The following is a 20,322-nucleotide window of genomic DNA, read 5'->3' as shown; positions in this document are numbered from 1 at the left end:
TAAAAGCTCCGCTCAAGCTTATTTATCTACTAATATAATTCCACGTCATCTCTCCAAAGACAGCTCAAAACATTCCGCTTAGTTGAGCAGCTCGTCTCCTTACTTCCAAGTCTTCCCAGTCCAAAATTTGCAACATTTTTGTAACACTACTATTTTGTCGGAAATTACTCAGAACAAATCGTGCTGCTTTCCTTTTAATATTTTTCAGTTCTCGTGTCAAGTAGACCTGGCGAGGGACTGGAACCATACTCGAATTGGGATCCTGCCAATGACTTATTTGCCCTTTCCTCTTCATCCTTACTGCAAACCCTAAATACCCGCATAACTATATGAAGAGACCTATACCCTTTATTTACAATTCCGTGTATGATATTATGCCAATGAAGATATCTCCTTATATTAACCCCTAAGTACTTACAGTTGTCCCCATGAGTTACTGCCACCCCATCAACCCAGAAGACTTCGTATCTCTGTTCCCAGAGAAGAATGTGTTAGGATGCGACATGTAGCGGACTTTATTTCTCCTACACGGAATAACTGAAAATTGTATATTTACTACAATCCGTTTTTTTGGATTTAGACATTTAGTCAACAACACATCCCCCCCCCCCCACCGCCACTCTCGCTGTGTGTGTATGTGAAAACACTTTCTGATTACGTATATTATCGTGCTTAGAGTGGAAGTGTGACTTTGGTCAATAACATGGATCTTCGTGCCTCCATTTATAATTTGATCCATTAAACCACATTTCATGATGGTTTAACAAAGTTTTCCAACCTCTTTCTACAACTGCTTTCTTTTCTTTTCTTTTCTTTTCTTTTCTTTTCTTTTCTTTTCTTTTCTTTTTTTTCCTTTGTTTTCTTGTCTCACGTATCTCCTCCCTCACTTTAGGTCAACAAAGTTCGCCACCACTCTTATTCATCATCATCATCATCAGCAGCAGCAAAGTTTTAATTCCCGACCCTGAATGGGTGGGGCGGGCCATCTAGACGGTTACGCCCTCTCTCTGGCCAAGAGATGCCGGCAGGCTGAAGATGGAGAGAGGATTGAGGAGAGGGATAAAAGGATGTGAGGTCAGAAGGATTTGATATGGAGATTTTCGGCCTCTTGGCGAATGGTTTTTTCACATCAATTGGTTTACAGTAATAAGTGTACAAAAGAAAGGAAAGTTACTCCTTGGTCGATATTTTCTTCGAACCAAAAATTCACAATATTGTTAGTTTGGTCGGTATTTTTTCGATCCAAAAACTTAATTTACATTCTACCAAAGAAAGGAATTTTGTTTGCTTGGTCATTATTTTCCTCGAACCAAAATGATTATACAGCGTATAAAAGAAATTAATTTTGTTGTTTGGTCGGTATTACTTCGAACCAGAAAAAAATGAATTTACAACAGTGGAAATTCTTGACCATCTAAACTATCTGATATATAAACCTTATTTATGTGTGATTATTAAGAGATACAACATGTACATACATTAGTTACATACGCTTAATCTGATATTTTGTTACTGTATATATATATATATATTTTTTATTGTTTCTGAATACGTAAATGCAGTGAAGATGTCATGAAATCTCACCGCAGTCAGATCGGTTTCCGGTAGGTCATTCAGCACAACCCATTGCCGCCAAAATGGCTGCAACGAGACAGAAACCCTTGGACATGTGCTGGAGCACTGAGCTAATGTGCAGCCATCCCCACCGCCGTGTAAGGACGTTGATTGCTCATCGTGAGACAGCGTGGATGGGAGGTGCACGATGAGGTTCATTGCATTTCTAACGATTAATGTGATCAGAGGGCTCACATCATAGCCGTCACCAAAAAGGACAGTAAAGAAATGGTTTTAGATCCCACCATTCGTGTCTTATAGTTGGCTTTGACAATATGAAAGTGACTGAGGTATGAGCGATGCTAGTAATGCAATTCCTTATGCAGCCAGTCCTTGCTATGAATGGTGTGAAAATGTTGCTCATAGGGTCGGTTGATGCATGCATTTCAGTGGGCTTGGCAGACTGATATGTAATAGCAACTTCTGGCTCGGTAAGGAAAGCAACGGGAAACTGCCTCACTCCTCATTTCCGTAGCACGCCTCTTCAGTATGACAGCTGATGGCGGAGCTGTTGAGGATCCAACCAGCTTTAGGGCTGACGACTGAACATACACAATGCAGATACTGAGGGATACTCTACAAATAATTCATTTCCATCTACAGTATACCTGAGAACGTGATTAACATTCCTCCAACACTCCCCGTGGAAAAGAGAAGACAATAACAGAATTAATAATCATAAATGCCCACTTTTTCATGTTTGTAAATTCTGTGGAAATTGTAACCTGACTGTATTCCGAATCCGTATGGTCATCCTCATTGGAGGACGGACGATTCAGTATTTCTTTAATAAATCTCTTTCTACATGTACAGTTTACAAGGTTGCCAATGGTGTTGTACAATGTAAGCATAAGCTCTGTTATATACATCATTAAGTCATTCATTTGAATTTTCTGAAGTTGCTAGAATCTATATCAGTGAAGCTATGTAGTTAAGAGCATTGCGGCTTTCATAGATTCTTTATTACATCCTCCACTGACGACAGTTGTAGCCGAAAGTTTGGGATCAATGTTTTCCTTTATGTGTACTATACCCACACGTGCTTTCACGGTAAGTCGCTCCTATTCATCTGCTTCTTATTATAGTAATCGTTAGCATACTTAGCGACGCAAAAGTTGGCAACAAGAAGTATAAGGTAAAGTGTAAAGGACAAAGACTGGTGCCTTGTGGCACTCCAGCAATGTGATTTGTTCTCAGCATTTTTGACTCTATATATACTTCGTATTTTGAATAAACATGGCATTATAATCGACTTGAAGATGTTCTTTTATGTCCCTATGAAGACATTCCTGGATTGAAATGAAATAACGACGTAATAAAGATTAAGTTGTGGCATTGAGCTGTCTGTGAGGAAACAAATAGGTATTTTTCATCGGCCATGTACACTGTGTGGTGCGTGCAGCTGCTGTGGCGCTTAGCCAAGTGGCAGACAAGCTCTCACAGCTGTGTGGAGGAGGCACTGCTCCTAAAAGGACATGTGACGTTACTGGACGCATGCGACAACAGAGTGCGCTGGCCTGCCCAGCTAGACACTGTTTGTTCCGCGAAACTCCCACAGCAGCATCACATGCGGACTTTTTGGAAGTGAAGTTTAAGGTACGATTTGCTTATCACTTTATCAGCCTCGCCGGAGAACTCTGCGTTAGATATTCACAACCTGCACACAGGTGGCAAACTCTTGAAAATAATTAATTACCAGCTGATGTACCCGTGCTTCGCTACGGGATTCTCAGAAAGACTGACTTTGTGGTTTTCCTAACTTAAGTCAATATATGTCATTACAAAAACATCAGTAGGAATGTAGCAATTAAAAGCAATAAAAACATATAAAATATTCAGTTAAATGAAAAACTGCACATTTTCTCACTTTTAACGAACAGTACTACGGTGCCGATGTAACAGTCCAAAGTTCCAGAGCTGGAATGACCAGGCCGCAGACAGCCGTGAACACTTCTCTGCCATTATTCCGTTAAATATGCACACTTCTCATTCCAATCACTGCCTCAGAGTAGGGATTGAATAGCTCGAATGCTATGATGAACCGTGTGTCACGTACCAGTAGTATCGGGAAATTTATGAAACAGAGAAATGGTACTCTAAAGAAGAAAGTTACCTAACTCCCCAGCTACTTCCCGCCAATATTTAGGCAGACTGTTACACTCGTACGACTAGGCGAGTTGGACGCGTGGTTAGGGGCGCGCAGCTGTGAGCTTGCATCCGGGAGATAGAGGATTCGAACCCCACTGTCGGCAGCCTGGAAGATGTTATTCTGTGGATTCCCATTTTCACACCAGGCAAATGCTGGGGCTATACCTTAATAAAGGCCAAGGCCGCTTCCTTCACACTCATAGCCCTTTCCTATCCCATTGTCGCCATAAGACCTATCTGTGTCGGTGCGACGTAAAGGGCTTTTTCACACACACTGGTTTTGACCGGCCGGTAACTTGCCGGTCGGTCCAAGTTTCATTTTCACACTTGCCGGTTGAAACCGGACGTTCAGTCATACGCCAGCTCTCGTACAGTATGGATCATAGTCGCATTATTGCCATGTGGCTTTTGTATAGACGTTACAGAAAAAACAAAAGGAATAGAATTCATAGGGTTCATCCAATAAATGAAAAGAGGGAGGAATCAGGTCTGTTTTATACGCTATTTGAAGATTTAAGAAAAGATGGAAAAAAGTTATTTAACTATTTTCGTATGTCCATTTCTACCTTTGATGATTTACATCAGCGGTTAAAATATAATCTTCGGCGTCAGAACACAAAGATGAGGAATTGCATTCACCTGAGCAGATGTTGGCTATTGCAATAAGGTAAGTAACACACTACTTATTTGCTGAAAACTCTTTATTGACATAACGTACAGAAAGTAATAAATAAACTGTAGACATTTATTAGCTGAAGACGTTGATAACGCCTGAGATACACTGTCCGAGTGACTCATTTCTAATGCTGACGTTGTAGACTGGTGTGGGCCACAAGTAGTGTGAAGTTGGCCTAATGACGGAAATTGTATTCCCGACGATCCAGTACTAATGCACAGGGAATTTCCTTGAACTACCAGCAGCTGACCTGGATTGAACATATTGTGTTGACAGGGTGTTTGCACACCGAAAACGGCTGGAGACTGATAAAAACCTTGTCTTTTTGCACGCTTAATATTCTCTATGAGTTGAAGGACACCTATTTGGAATTTAATGATTTCATCATCATCAAATGTTTGTAAAGGAGGTATAATACCGTTGAATAATGACAGGTGGCGATTTGGCTGGCCACTACTTTCAAGTGCCTGCAACATTTTTATCTCTAGCTCATCAGGTTTACGACGCTTTCGGGAACCCTTTTCTTTATTCGGCACTTTCATTTCCTGAGACCGTTCGATAAAATTGTTCACCCCCATCTGTGTATTGTCTGCCAAGCTATCTTCTGTATGACGTCCTTCAGTCAGCTTCTTTAAAAATTGTAATTGATCGTTGTAGACATACTTTTTATTTTATTTTGGAAGCCCCACAACCGCTCCTTTGATGTTCTTTTGCCTTTTTACATGATTTGATGAAAGAATCTCTGATGTTTCCCCATTCTTTCATTACTTCTTTACCTGCAAATAATACACACGTATTATTGTCCTTGTTTCAGATACTTAGCAAGCGGATGCACTTTCACAGACCTTCACTACAATTACAGAATTGACATCTCAACAGCCAGCTCTATAGTTAGAGATGCGTGTTCCAGTATTTGGTCCACCTTACAACAGGAATGTATTCCTACACCCACAAAAGGCCGCTGGGAAACAATTGCTGCAGAATTCGAAAAGAGAGCTAACTTTTCTCACTGTCTAGCGTCAGTAGATGGAAAACATATCAGAATAATTTGTCCACCTAACAGTGGTTCGATGTTTTACAATTACAAGGATTATTTTTCTGTAGTTTTGATGGCTGTTAAAGACTCAAATTATAGATTTGTTTACGTAAATATTGGAAGTTTTGGAAAAGACTGATTCATCAATTTTCAAAAAGTGTTCATTGTGGGAATCAATCGAGACAAATAATCAGGAGCTACCAGAGGAGAGATGTCTTCCCGGAACAGAAAGTCCTAATGTGCCTTATTTTTTTGTTGGAGACGAAGCGTTTGCACTGCACAGACATCTACTACGCCCTTACGGAGGATCTAACCTCACACTGAAAATAAGGATTTTCTATTATCGTCTGTGTAGAGCAAGGAGATATGTTGAATGTACATTTGGAATTTTGAGCAACAAATGGAGTATTCTACATAGACTCATAAATTTAAATCCTGATTTTGCCGTAGATATTGTGAAAGCGTGTGTTGTACTACATAACTTTGTCCGTGACAGAGATGGTTATGAGACTGAGGATACCATGACAATAACTGGATTAGAAGATCTGAAGAAATAGCACGAGGTGGACTGGGAGCAAACAACTTGATGAATGTATTAGCTGATTATTTCTTAACTGATATTGGTGCTGTCAAGTGGCAAATGTCAAAGGTTTAAGACCTAACAGTGCCTGTGTCTGTTTAAAATGCAATAATGAAAAGGTGTTTCTGTAGTAGGTCATCACTTGTAATAAAAGGTACTTACCAAAAATGCTTGTTTTTTTTTTTTTTTTTTTTCGTTATAACTCAATTCTCCAAAATCTTCCTTCAGACCTTCACATACTTCCACCCCTTCCGTGTACCATCCCGATCTTTATAGATATCACTTGACTTGTCCCACAATACAGGTCTGGCCTCAACCAACGATATCAATAGTTCTATGTCAATTTCCACGTCCTCTATATTTACACTCAACTGTACTTTCTGAGAGCAGCCGGACGACTGATGGCCGGTGTGTGTGAATACACGCATACAGTCACGTGCACCACTGTAGGCTTACTGCCGGCCGGCGACCGGATTCTCTAGTGAGTGTGCCCGGCTGCTACCCGGCGCGTTACCGGGCACCGGCATGTGTGAAAGCTATAATGCTTTTACATAATCCACTACTTCGTCCGGCATGAACCGGCCGGTCAAAACCGGTGTGTGTGAAACGGCCCTAACCATCGTCGTCTGGGTCTACCTCTACTTCTTTTACCCTCCATAGCAGAGTCCATTATTCTCCTAGGTAACCTATCCTCCTCCATTCGCCTCACATGACCCCACCACCGAAGCCGGTTTATGCGTACAGCTTCATCCATCGAGTTAATTCCTAAATTAGCCTTTGTCTCCTCATTCCGAGTACCCTCCTGCCATTGTTCCCACCTGTTTGTCCCAGCAATCATTCTTGCTACTTTCATGTCTGTTACTTCTAACTTATGAATAAGGTATCCTGAGTCCACTCAGCTTTCGCTCCCGTAAAGCAAAGTTGGTCTGAAAACAGACCGATGTAAAGATAGTTTCGTCTGGGAGCTGACTTCCTTCTTACAGAATACTGTTGATCGCAACTGCGAGCTCACTGCATTAGCTTTACGACACCTTGATTCAATCTCAATTACTATATTACCATCCTGGGAGAACACACAACCTAAATACTTGACATTATCGACCTGTTCTAGCTTTATATCACCGATCTGACATTCAATTCTGTTGAATTTCTTACATACTGACATCAATTTAGTCTTCGAGAGGCTAATTTTCATACCATACTCATTGCACCTATTTTCAAGTTCCAAGATGTTAGACTGCAGGCTTTCAGCACAGTCTGCCATTAAGACCAAGTCGTCAGCATAGGCCAAACTGCTTACTACATTTCCACCTAACTGAATCCCTCCCTGCCATTTTATACCTTTCAGTAGATGATCCATGTAAACTACGAACAGCAAAGGTGAAAGATTACAGCCTTGTCTAACCCCTGTAAGTACCCTGAACCAAGAACTCATTCTACCATCAATTCTCACTGAAGCCCAATTGTCAACATAAATGCCTTTGATTGCTTTTAATAATCTGCCTTTAATTCCATAGTCCCCCAGTATGGCGAACATCTTTTCCCTCGGTACCCTGTCATATGTTTTCTCTAGATCTACAAAACATAAACACAACTGCCTATTCCTCTCGTAGCATTTTTCAATTACCTGGCGCATACTGAAAATCTGATCCTGACAGCCTCTCTGTGGTCTGAAACCACACTGGTTTTCATCCAGCTTCCTCTCAACGACTGACCGCACCCTCCCTTCCAAGATGCCAGTGAATACTTTGCCTGGTATACTAATCAATGAGATACCTCGATAGTTGTTACAATCCTTCCTGTTCCCTTGCTTATAGATAGGTGCAATTACTGCTTTTGCCCAATCTGAAGGTACCTTACCAACACTCCATGCTAATTTTACTACTCTATGAAGCCATTTCATCCCTGCCTTCCCACTATACTTCACCATTTCAGGTCTAATTTCATCTATTCCTGCTGCCTTATGACAATGGAGTTTATTTACCATCCTTTCCACTTCCTCAAGCATAATTTCACCAACATCATTTTCCTCCTCCCCATGAGCTTGGCTGTTCACAACATCACCAGGATGATTTTCTTTTACATTGAGAAGATGTTCAAAATATTCCCTCCACCTCTCCAGTGATTCCGTGGGATCTATTATGAGTTCACCTGAATTACTCAAAACACTGTTAATTTCCTTTTTCCCTCCCTTCCTAAGATTCTTTATTACTGTCCAGAAAGGTTTCCCTGCTGCTTGACCTAGCCTTTCCAGGCTGTTACCAAAATCTTCCCAGGACTTCTTTTTGGATTCAACAACTATTTGTTTCGCTCTGTTTCTTTCATCTACGTACAACTCCCTGTCTGCCTCGGCCCTTGTTTGGAGCCATTTCTGATAAGCCTTTTTTTTACGTTTACAAGCTGCTCTCACTTTATCATTCCACCAAGATGTTCGCCTTTTCCCATCTTTACACACAGTTGTTCCTAGGCATTCCCTTGCTGTTTCTACTACAGCATCCCTGTATGCCATCCATTCATTATATATATTCTGAACCTGCTTACTGTCTACTGTTCGAAACTTCTCACTAATCATATCAATGTACTTCCGTCTAATGTTCTCGTCCTGGAGATTTTCTACCCTTATTCGTTTGCAGACAGATTTCACATTCTCTACTCTAGGCCTACCAAACCAAACCAAACCCCATGGCACTACAGCCCTTGAAGGGCCTTGGCCTACCAAGCGACCGCTGCTCAGCCCGAAGGCCTGCAGATTACGAGGTGCCGTGTGGTCAGCACGACGATTCCTCTCGGCCGTTATTTCTTGGCTTTCTAGACCGGGGCCGCCATCTCACCGTCAGATAGCTCCTCAATTCTAATCACGTAGGCTGAGTGGACCTCGAACCAGCCCTCAGGTCCAGGTAAAAATCCCTGACCTGGCCGGGAATCGAACCCGGGGCCTCCGGGTAAGAGGCAGGTACGCTACCCCTACACCACGGGGCCGGCAGACTCTAGGCCTAGAGATACTTAATTCACTACAGATCAGATAGTGGTCTGTATCATCGAAAAATCCGCGGAAAACTCGTACATTCCTAACAGATTTCCTGAATTCAAAGTCTGTTAAGATATAGTCTATTATGGATCTGGTACCCCTAGCCTCCCATGTGTAGCGGTGAATAGCCTTATGCTTGAAGAATGTTTTCGTAACAGCTAACTAGCACAGAAGTCCAGCAAACGCTTCCCATTCCCATTAGCTTCCATATCTTCCCCACATTTACCAATCACCCTTTCGTATCCTTCAGTTTTATTCCCAACTCTCGCATTGAAATCGCCCATTAGCACTATTCCCTCCTTGCTGTTGACCCTGACCACGATGTCACTCAATGCTTCATAAAACTTGTCAACTTCATCCTCATCCGCACCCTCACATGGTGAATACACGGACACAATTCTAGTCCTAATTCCTCCAAATGACAAATCTACCCACATCATTCGCTCATTTACGTGCCTAACAGAAACTATGTTCCGTGCAATGGTATTCCTGATAAAGAGCCCTACCCCAGACTCTGCCCTTCCCTTTCTAACACCCGTCAAGTACACTTTATAATCTCCTATATCTTCCTCGTTATCTCCCCTTACCCGAATATCACTTACTTCTAGCACATCCAGATGCATCATCTTTGCTGACTCAGCCAGTTCTACTTTCTTTCTTCCATAAGCCCCATTAATATTGATAGCTCCCCATCGAATTCCATTTCGTTCGCCAAGTTGTTTCCAAGGAGTCCCTCGCCTGTCAAATGGGAGTGGGACTCCGTTACTCCCATAGGTCCGAGGCTTGCTTAAAATGTTCTAAGCTCGGTAGATTCATGAAGCAGGATGCTGCCCTACTTGCACATAGTCCAAGTGAGGATCTCTCCTCTAACGGGTTATGGACCACCGGTGGATTGTATAGTCCTAGCCGCCTGAGCACAAGGAGGGCCAGGACTCAGAATATGTCCGAGATGCCCATTCTCATTCCATAGCAACTGGTATCCCGACTCTCAGGACCACTTACTAGGCCACTCAGCCGTTGCCCATGGTTCACGAACTAGGACGTGACTACAGTAACCCACAAACATAAACAACAAATTAAACAATATTTTATTCGCAAATTAAGTCAACTGGAATGTTATTTAATACGTTCTTTTGTCGGGCTAAGCGGCTCAGACGGTTGAGGTGCTGGCCTTCGGACCCCAACTTGGCATGTTCGATCCTGGCTCAGTCCGGTGGTATTTGAATGTGGTCCAGTACGTCAGCCTCATGTCGGTAGATTTATTGGCACGTAAAATAACTCCTGAGGGACTAAATTCCGGTACATTGGCGTCTCCGAAACCGTAAAAGAATTAGTGGAACGTAAAGCCAATAACTTTTTTTATAGCTTTATGCCCGTCTGTGGACCGTGATAGAACTTATTTAGCTGTTGTTGATTTCTTCTCTCAAAATCTCTTCATCTGGGCGCTGAAAATTTCCCTCCGTTCTTCAGTCCATAATTTATTGGTCCAGGCATTCATTTTTTCAGGAAAATGTTGGTTATTGACTGGTTTTATGAATTGGAGTCGATTTTGAATAATTTCCTGTGGGCTGCCAATTTCCTGAAGGTCTTTTTTCTATTTCTCTAAGTCAGTTCTTGACTTTCATTGGGAGAGCAAGGTTGACAATCCTTTTGGTGAGCTTGTCATTGTTCATTCTGAGAATGTGGCCAGAGAACTTTAACCGCCTTTCCCTCATGGTGTGGGTGATATTTCAGACTTCCGTTTCATCCTGATTCTTTCTGAGGAGACTGGACCAAAGGTTTTCCTCAATATTTTCCTCTCCTGCTTCTCTATGTCTTTAACAAGCGATCTGTCTCTAAATATCAAGGTTTCTGAGGCGTGTAGTGCTTCAAGATTGATAACTTAGAAGCAATGTCTTAAATTTGCGTTTCTACATTTTGATTTTTTGTTATATCTATTCCAGGTGAGTCTGTAATTTTGAGATCTTCTCCTTATTTGCTTCACGATACAAGCCTGATGACTGAATTACATAGGATGCGCAGTCCATCACAACAATTTTCGTTGTGTTCATTTTTCCTATGCTAATCTGTAAAGGAAAATGAACCTTACCATACCATACTGTAGGAATGTTATTTGTTCATTTTCCTTTACACGGAAGTATAGGAAAATGAACTGAACGAACGTTGTTCTGATGGACTGCATATCCATTTGTGGCTGGGAGGTGTGACCAGTCGTAAGGAAAAATATGGATAGAAACAGCATTGTCAGATATATGGTATTAGAATGAGGCCGTCGTTATCCTAAGTACTAGAACTTATTCACTTGATTAATTTTGACGAATTATTATTTATTTATTTATTTATTTATTTATTTATTTATTTATTTATTTATTTATTTATTTATTTATTTATTTATTTATTTCATATAATTTTTGCCCTTGTGGACAGTGTTTAAACTCGAATTTCTCATGATGACACAATTTTCACTTCTTTCCCTTCTTCCTCTTCTCTTCCCAAAATCTCTTCATGCTTTGGCTGTGCTCCTGTTTCCTTTGTTCTGTCCACAATGTTCCTGTCTTCTTCTTCTTAATTTTGTATTCTGATTTTGTTTCTGAATTACTTTCTGTCTCCTATCATTTGCCTGTTGATCCCCACCTGTAAGTCTTCCTCTATTTCATGATACCAATTTGTTTTCTTGCTTGAACTGTTTACTACATCAAAGATTTTTGCTGTCCATTCTCTGTATGTGCCATTAGAAAGTTAGTCTGCGTCTCCTGATCATGTTTGTGAGTCTGTCAGTGTGCTGGTACAGCTCTTCGGTAGGTCGTCTCATCCATATACGATCTCTGTGTATTGGTCCAAATATTTTTCTGAGAATTTTACGTTCTATTTTTTCTGTCTCTATGATGCCTGATGCTCCAATTGCAGTCGTTTCTGACGCATACAATGCTTCCGGTAATGCGACTGTACTATAGTGTCTGTTTGGCCTGTCTTGATATGCTTTTCTTATTATAATGTGACCAGGTGAGTTTGTATGCTTTCTGGAGTTTTTCCGTTCGTTCTATGTCACGGATCCATATACAGTATGCATGGTGTGCACATGGTTATTCTGTCGTTCCTTGTACCTATTGGGTCTTCTCGTAAGATATCTGTAGACCTGTTTTGGCATCTATTTCATGCAAGCGTTCCAGTGCTTCCTTTGCTTCCTGTGTATTATTGCTGAGTATGGCTATGCCATCTGCAAATGCCAGATATTTTATGATGGTTTTTATTTATTTATTTATTTATTTATTTATTTATTTATTTATTTATTTATTTATTTATTTATTTATTTATTTATTCGCTGGTACCATCGAGGACCACCTTAAGTCTTGTTACATTTGGTAGTGAACTTTGCTTTGCTCTCTTTTGAGCCCAGAATTTCCTCATTTTTTTCTGAGTGGGTCTGCTTGCATTCCTCTGTCCAAAGGACACCGTGTCTTCTCTTCGGTTGTTCGCCTCGGTTTAGGCCATCGTCACTATATTCTTTAGGAAAAGACCTCTGTCAAAGGCGTCTTCCGGCTTGATTTGTAGCACTGAAGGGCTTCTTTGGTGTTTCTAAACCAAGGTATCGTAGTTTTAGGTTTTGAGTCAAATAGGATGAAAGATCTCTTTGGTTAACCTGTTTCCATCCATTCGTTTGGGGTGACAGTAAAATCGTGCCCGTCTTTTTTGGATCGTGTCTGTAATTTTCTCTATTTTTCTCTATTTTATAGACTTCCTTGTTGGATCTTTTTTAGGTGGATGCCATTCTTGTAGTTGGATCCCAAGATTCCTCTAATTAGTCTGCGTTTCTATTCCTCTAGTTCTTCGAGGAGTCCTTTACTGACATTTAGGGATACGGTTTCGGATGCACACATTATTATTATTATTATTATTATTATTATTATTATTATTATTATTATTATTATTATTATTATTATTATTATTATTATTATTTCGTCTTCTAACACAAGGGTTTCCAATTGGTAAGAGCTCAAGGGCCACATTGGCATGATCGCAGGCCGCATTTTAATAATAGGCCAATTTTCGTAAAATTCCGCGAATAAAACAGAGGTACCATTATGAAATAACATGCATAGTTCAATTGAAATGAAGGTTTGATAATTTTAATTGCTTAAGACACTATTTTACAATCGCATAAAAGAGTGAAATGAAATATAAACAATATTCTCCATAGGACAATTGAATTCTGAAGAAGAGCACCCAACAGTGTCAATTCATTTGAAATTATATTTGACAAATCACAAAAAGAAATACTGCCGTGGGCTTGCATCCAGGAGATAGTGGGTTCGAATCCCACTGTCGGCAGCCCTGAAGATGGTTTACCGTGGTTTCCCATTTTCACACCAGGCAAATGCTGGGGCTGTACCTTAATTAAGGCCACGGCCGCTTCCTTCCAACTCCGAGGCCTTTCCTATTCTCTCGTCGCCATAAGACCTATATGTGTCAGTGCGACGTAAAGCCACTAGCAAAAAAAAAAAAAAAAAAAAAAAAAAAAAAATACTTAAAGACAAGCTGAAATTAATAATGAAGTCAAAATAAAACTTAGGGAACCGTGGTATTCAGTTGTAAGAGCCTAAAATCGCAGCAATGTACTTCCAAGAAAACTTCCCTGAAAATTTCTTTGAGTGCGCAGGACTGTGTGCCTGAGAGAGAAGATTGAAGAATTGAAACTGCTTCTTACACCAGTGACAGTTAAAGTATTTCTTGGTATTCATTGCATGCTACATTGCATAATATGTCCACAGTGTGGTTGGCATGCACTTCAAGAATTGGTATGGTTCGCATAACCATTTTTATAATGGTTAAGATGTAGCCTGGCATTTGTGACGGCTCATTTTCCACCGAAGTTTGGATTTTCAGCTTTTAATAAAAAGTAATCCATTCAGATCAAGTGAATATTAAAAACAGGAAATAACATTAAATAATGAATTAGTTCTGACTTCAGCCTATAAAGAGTATAAGAAATAATACATTTTTCAACGAGCTATGAAAATATTTTCTGTAAATTTTCTTCACAATTCTTAAAATATTTTTAAAACCCCTCGTGGGCCGCAAAGAATGGCTTCGCGGGCCGCCGTTTGGAAACCCCTATTCTAACATATTCATGATTCTGTTATTTTCGTATAGCGGAGGAAATGCTCTTCCGCGATTGTTTATTCACCGAGCTCACCTCCTACCCAGCGGTGGAGAAATGTCAAACCTATGTGCAGTGTTGCCAGGTCTACAAATAAAAAATCGGTAGATTGTCCGGCTCCATGGCTAAATGGTAGGCGTGCTGGCCTTTGGCCACAGGGGTCCCGGGTTCGACTCCCGGTAGGGTCGGGAATTTTAACCATCATTGGTTAATTTCGCTGGTACGAGGGCTGGGTGTATGTGTCGTCTTCATCATCATTTCATCTTCATTAGGACGCGCAGGTCGCCTACGGGAGTCAAATCAAAATACCTGTACCTGGCGAGCTGAACATTTCCTCGGACACTCCCGGCACTAAAAGACATAGGCCTACGTCATTTCATTTCATTTCATTTGTACGTAAACATTTCGGGAGTTCTAATGAAAATCCTGTAGATGTAGTTATTCATCAGGCGTAGCAACTGTGTGCAAATTTTGAAATCGTAGCAGGATGCAGATTTTGTTTTCTGTATGCGGGTCGGTGATTTCCCTTCGAATGATGCAGTCAAGAGTGAGTTTTGAGGGTTTTTTTTTTTTTTTTTTTTTTTGCTATTGGCTTTACGTCGCGCCGACACAGATAGGTCTTATGGCGACGATGGGATAGGAAAGGCCTAGGAGTTGGAAGGAAGCGGCCGTGGCCTTAATTAAGGTACAGTTCCAGCATTTGCCTGGTGTGAAAATGGGAAACTATGGAAAACCAACTTCAGGGCTGCCGACAGTGGGATTCGAACCCTCTATCTCCCGGATGCAAGCTCACAGCAGCGCACCTCTAAGCGCACGGTCAACGCGGCCGGTAGTTTTGAGTTTATTAAGAGGGGAGAAATTACGTGATTCGAGCCTAAATTGAAAGCGGGGAAGTACCTAACAAGTGATGTTATTGACAAAACGTCACGCAGAGAGACGAGGAAAGAGTTTTCCGGCACAGATATAGGCTATTGTGTAGCATTAATCGTTATTATTCATTTTCCTTAAATAGAAGAAATTTCGGGAGATTCTTTTTTTCTGTTTTTCTGGTGTATTGCAAAAGGATCGGGAGACCTGACAACACTGCCTATGCGTACTAGATAGGCCTACATTATTTCGATACAGTACGTATTCCACACCAAAACTTCCGGCCGTGATCGCGACATAGTCCAGTTCGGTACTGGTGCCAGGGTACTCGTGACGCAGTTGCCATGGTGACAGTCGGAGAGCGGGCCGTCTGGAGTTTGTATTAATAAGCCAGACAACGCTTGCCAAGTGAGTGACCATCAGCTGACTTAATGCAGCCAACAGTTTAATGGATTAGTTTCTTGACTTACCGCCGCTTCCTCTCTGGCGGTGACAAGAAATGTGTTAACCCAAAGGAATATATGTATAGGCAGAACTACGCGGAGTTCGTTGTATTGGAGACTGGCAGCACATACAGATCGCAAGAAAAAATCTCCACGATAAATATATATTACTAGGGCACGGATTTTAATGCTTTTCACTTTCGACTCAGTTAATTTATAACTGTTAAGTTCTTCAGCCTGCTGAAACAAACTTTAAGTACGGTATATAAATATATAAACTACCAAAAAATCCACACCAAACCCTTTGGCACTACAGCCCTTAAAGGGCCTTGGCCTACCAAGCGACCGCTGATCAGCCCGAAGGCCTGCATATTACGAGGTGTCCTGTGGTCAGCACGACGAATCTTTTCGGCCGTTATTCTTGGCTTTCTAGACGGGGGCCGCTATCTCACCGTCAGATACCTCCTCAGTTCTAATCACGTAGGCTGAGTGAACCTCGAACCAGCCCTCAGGTCCAGGTAAAAATCCTTGACCTGGCCGGGTATCGAACCCAGGGCCTCCGGGTAAGAGGCAGGCACGCTACCCCTACACCATGCGGTCGGCATATAAATAAACTACCTGAAAAGGAAACAACTTAAAGAAATAGTGGACTCGTGATGTTCCGCAGCATTCCCTATATATTGGTCAGATAACTCGTCTTGATATGCCTGTCGCAGTCGTATGCCCTTTTCAGTAGTTTTATGAACATGTAATTCCGGTAATGTAGTTTATAACACTTGTGTGCCTCGACGACTAGGCCGCATCTGGATCGTAACATTTACAAACGATCTTGCCCAAGAGAGTGCAACATAAATTGGCCGTGACTGAGTACTGGTTCGAGTAAGTAGACACCCACTTTATCAAGAGCGTGTCCCTGCGTTTTATTAATGATCATACAGAACGCTAGTCGACTTTATACCTTCCTGTCTGTACGTTCGTAGACTGTTTTCTCCAAGCAGCATGTAAGCTATTAGGAACGTTCTGCCGTCTGCTGAGTATATTCAGAAGCTGGGGAAGGTCAGAGAATCAAAGAGTATCTAGCAGAGAATAGTATTCTTCCATCATCAGAGGAAGTGTATACTCTCTGGCTTGACAGGTAGTAATCAAACATGAGATTACTAATGATGAAAATCACATGTTTATCAGAATATTAACCCTAGAGAGCTAACGCTTCGTCAAAATGACGACGGCCACGATAAAATTTCTCTCCCCCACCCCTTCTCGCAACTTCAGTCGCTTGGCTCCTTCAGTACCTCCATTTGTCCTTGAGCTGTGGATGATGTTACATCGGTCGTGTCGGAGACCTGTGCGTAGTCTTTCTGACGAAGCCTTAGCTTTGCCGTAAGTATAATTCGCTATTCGACTGAAGTTGCTGAATTATGTTAGCTGTTTTATTTGAACCTAGTTAACAAGAATCCTTCCTGCTCTCTGTCTAGGTATTGCATCACACACCTTTTGGATATTTTCATCTGAATTTCCTGTAATCAAATGAATTGTAGTAGAAAGACAAGAAGATGGCCACTTTGTGTTTTCTTTGGTATGCTGAATATTACTCTAGTGAACTCTTATGTGATTTATGTTCACAATAAGCTCAACAATAAAGAAAAGCCTTTGACTAGGAGGCAATTTGCAAAAGAGCTGCAGTATGAACTTATGAAGCCATGGGTGACGCATCGCCTTGGAATGCGCAACTTGCCGCGCATGCTGCGCTCATCTATGGCAGAAATACTTCACGTGAATATGCCTATAGATGAAGCAGAATGTCCTGAATCAAGAAAACGCAAGATATGTGCCTTTTGCCCAAGCAAGAAACGGAGGATGACAAAAGTGTATTGTTGTCATTACTCCAGAGCTGTAAGCGAGGAACATCAAACAAGATGCTGTTTGGAATGCAACAATGGACGATGAATGTAATCGGAATGTCTGTGTATGCTGACAAGATTCTATCAAAGAAATGTATCATGTAACATACATAAATATGTACCAATAAGTCATTTTTACATAGCAATAAATTTGTTCGTCAAAATGACTACGCGTTACCTTTAACGTTCCTTGTATACCACGTTAGCTTTCTAGGGATAATGAAAGTGTTAGTCGCTTAGCAACCTGCTATGTATTGCGGGTTAGGGTAAGCCTTCGCCTGCAATTATTGGAATGATCATTTAATGATTTGATTTCATGATTACTCAGAGTTGGCTGAACTCTGCCTCTCATTCACCGGCAGGTAATTCCGAAGAAATAAAAATAAAAATGAAGCAAATCGGTCCAATAGAACGAACGGACGGACGGATTTGCCAAAGCTGTTTTTTTTTTAGTAAACTCTTTTAATTTATAGATGGCACTTTTCTTTCTTGAAAGAACATCGTCAGATTCTATTAAAGCAAACTCAAATATTTAGAAACGGCCGATGACCTCGATGTTAGGCCCCTTTAAACGACAAGCATCCATATTTAGAAATGTATAAACATTTATATCCGCCTGTGTGGTGTAGTGGTTAGTGTGATTAGCTGCCACCCCCGGAGGCCCGGGTTCGATTCCCGGCACTACCACGAAATTTGAAAAGTGGTACGAGGGCTGGAACGGGGTCCACTCAGCCTTGGGAGGTCACCTGAGTAGAGATGGGTTCGATTCCCACCTCAGCCATCCTGGAAGTGGTTTTCCGTGGTTTCCCACTTCTCCTCCAGGCAAATACCGGGATGGTACCTAACTTAAGGCCACGGCCGCTTCCTTCCCTCTTCCTTGTCTATCCCTTCCAATCTTCCCATCCCCAACACAAGTCCCCTGTTTAGCATAGCAGGCTAGGTACTGGTCATCCTCCCCAGTTGTATCCCCGACCCAGAGTCTGAAGCTCCAGGACACTGCCCTTGAGGCGGTAGAGGTGGGATCCGTCGCTGAGTCCGAGGGAAAAACCGACCCTGGAGGGTAAACAGATTACGATACGATAAACATTTATGTTGATTTCTGTTTAAATACTTAGGAACTTGAAATCTGGAACTTACCTTATGAGGTCCTCTTTTCTCTCCACTCTAGCACAGGACATTGTGCCTCTACCTCCAGAACCAATTGTGACCGATAAATCACATGTGGAAAATAATATTGTGCTACGAATTAAGTGTGACAGGCTGTAACGGTGGCGAAAATATTGTCTCGAATTCCCGTCAACCAGGGGATTTGATCGAAGTACGAGCTGCCTCTGTTGATCAGTGGTAGAGTACCGGCCTCCGGATCCCAAGATAGCGGGTTCAAACCCGGCAGACGTAGTCGGTTTTTTGAAGGGCGGAAAAAAGTCCATTTAACACTCCATGTCGTACGATGTCGGCATGTAGAAGATTTCTGATGACACATTTGGTGTTTACCCGACAACATTAATTAAATCTCAGCCATAGACGCCCAAGAGAGTTTCGCTTTACTCGCAGTCCTAGAGTCAAAATTGACGAGCAGACAGCCAGATGGCGTCAACTTAAAATGTCTGCACACAGTAGATGAGGCCATACAATTATTTTTATTATTATTATTATTATTATTATTATTATTATTGTTTGTATTATTATTAACTGATTATGATTGTTTTTCTAGCTTGGAGGATGGCGTTTGTGTTGAGCTGATGACCTTAATACGTATCTTTATATACACACAACCCATCACATTGTCGACGTCCACAAAAACACTGAGTATTGAACACATATCCTCCACATAGGATTGGCGTCAGGAAGAGTATCCGGCCATTAAACTGGGCTTAACCCACATTAGCGCTGACCTCATTGAGAAAATTTGTCAGGAAAGAAGTAGGATTGATTTTGTACCCATGTAGATTAAACTCGCGAAAGCTCAACCAAATCTGGTGTCCGCCTCAATAGATTCTAGTTCTTAGTTTTACCTCTCTCTTTGGTTTTCTCAGCTCTCACAGTTAACACTCCTCACTTGTTAAACGAAACATGAATTATATAATTGGCGCAAGGGAATTATCTCTTCAATAATACAACTCAAATCAAGCTTAGTGGCCGTGACATTGATGGCTGATTAAATTTACCGACTGGTTTCGTCATCAAGATTCAAGGAGAAACGCCAGCAGGCCAGTTATAATGGACTGTTGCGAAATATTTTCCGTATATCATGCAGGAAGTGAAGTTTCTTTGAACAACAATTTGCAGAAATTTGCTTGATGCGTTGTAAAACGCATATCAGTCTTGTCCGTTTCATAAAACTCCAAATTTTCAGGTTCTGTTTATGTTAGAAAATTGTTTTCGTCTTGTTTTGTAGATAAAATTGCGCTTCATATATTGGTCAACCCATAAGTATGCATCTCGATTACAGAATGTCTCCATGCGTGCTTGAATTTGTAAACAAAGGCTTTCTTTATTAAACAAATTGGCTAATTGGTTGAGGATCGAAGTTTTCTAGTAGCATTTCTCATACATTGCTCGGAAAAAAATGTGCATATTACGATTTCAGACGGTTTATGTCATAATACCTCAGATACGTTTGTAGGATAATGTCTGAGACACATAGAGACACTAAACCCAGATCAGGTTTGAAATTAATGCGATAGGAGGCATTTGTCGTGTCGGTCAGTTTAACATCATCACTTGTGGGTAGAGCACGTGTAGGCTGAACTACATGGCAAGAGTATATATAGTCCACTTAATTTCCTCGTTAACGACGGACAATTCAAACATTAAGCAGCACCACCTCCCGACAGTAACCAGACTTATGTCTGTTTACAGTCGTCTCTG

General features: G+C 41.3%; 1 protein-coding gene and 1 pseudogene across 2 annotated transcripts in view; both read left to right on the top strand.

Moving 5' to 3' along the window:
* Window positions 1-20,322, top strand: part of LOC136885478 (uncharacterized) — a 574,475-nt gene that overhangs the window by 233,165 nt on the left and 320,988 nt on the right. The window lies entirely within an intron of this gene.
* Window positions 4,028-6,241, top strand: LOC137502970 (uncharacterized; annotated as a pseudogene).

This window comes from Anabrus simplex, chromosome 14 (genome assembly GCF_040414725.1).
Source record: "Anabrus simplex isolate iqAnaSimp1 chromosome 14, ASM4041472v1, whole genome shotgun sequence".
NCBI classification, from domain to species: domain Eukaryota; kingdom Metazoa; phylum Arthropoda; class Insecta; order Orthoptera; family Tettigoniidae; genus Anabrus; species Anabrus simplex.
Note: the sequence above shows the minus strand (reverse complement) of the source record. Positions and strands in the feature narration are given on the sequence as shown.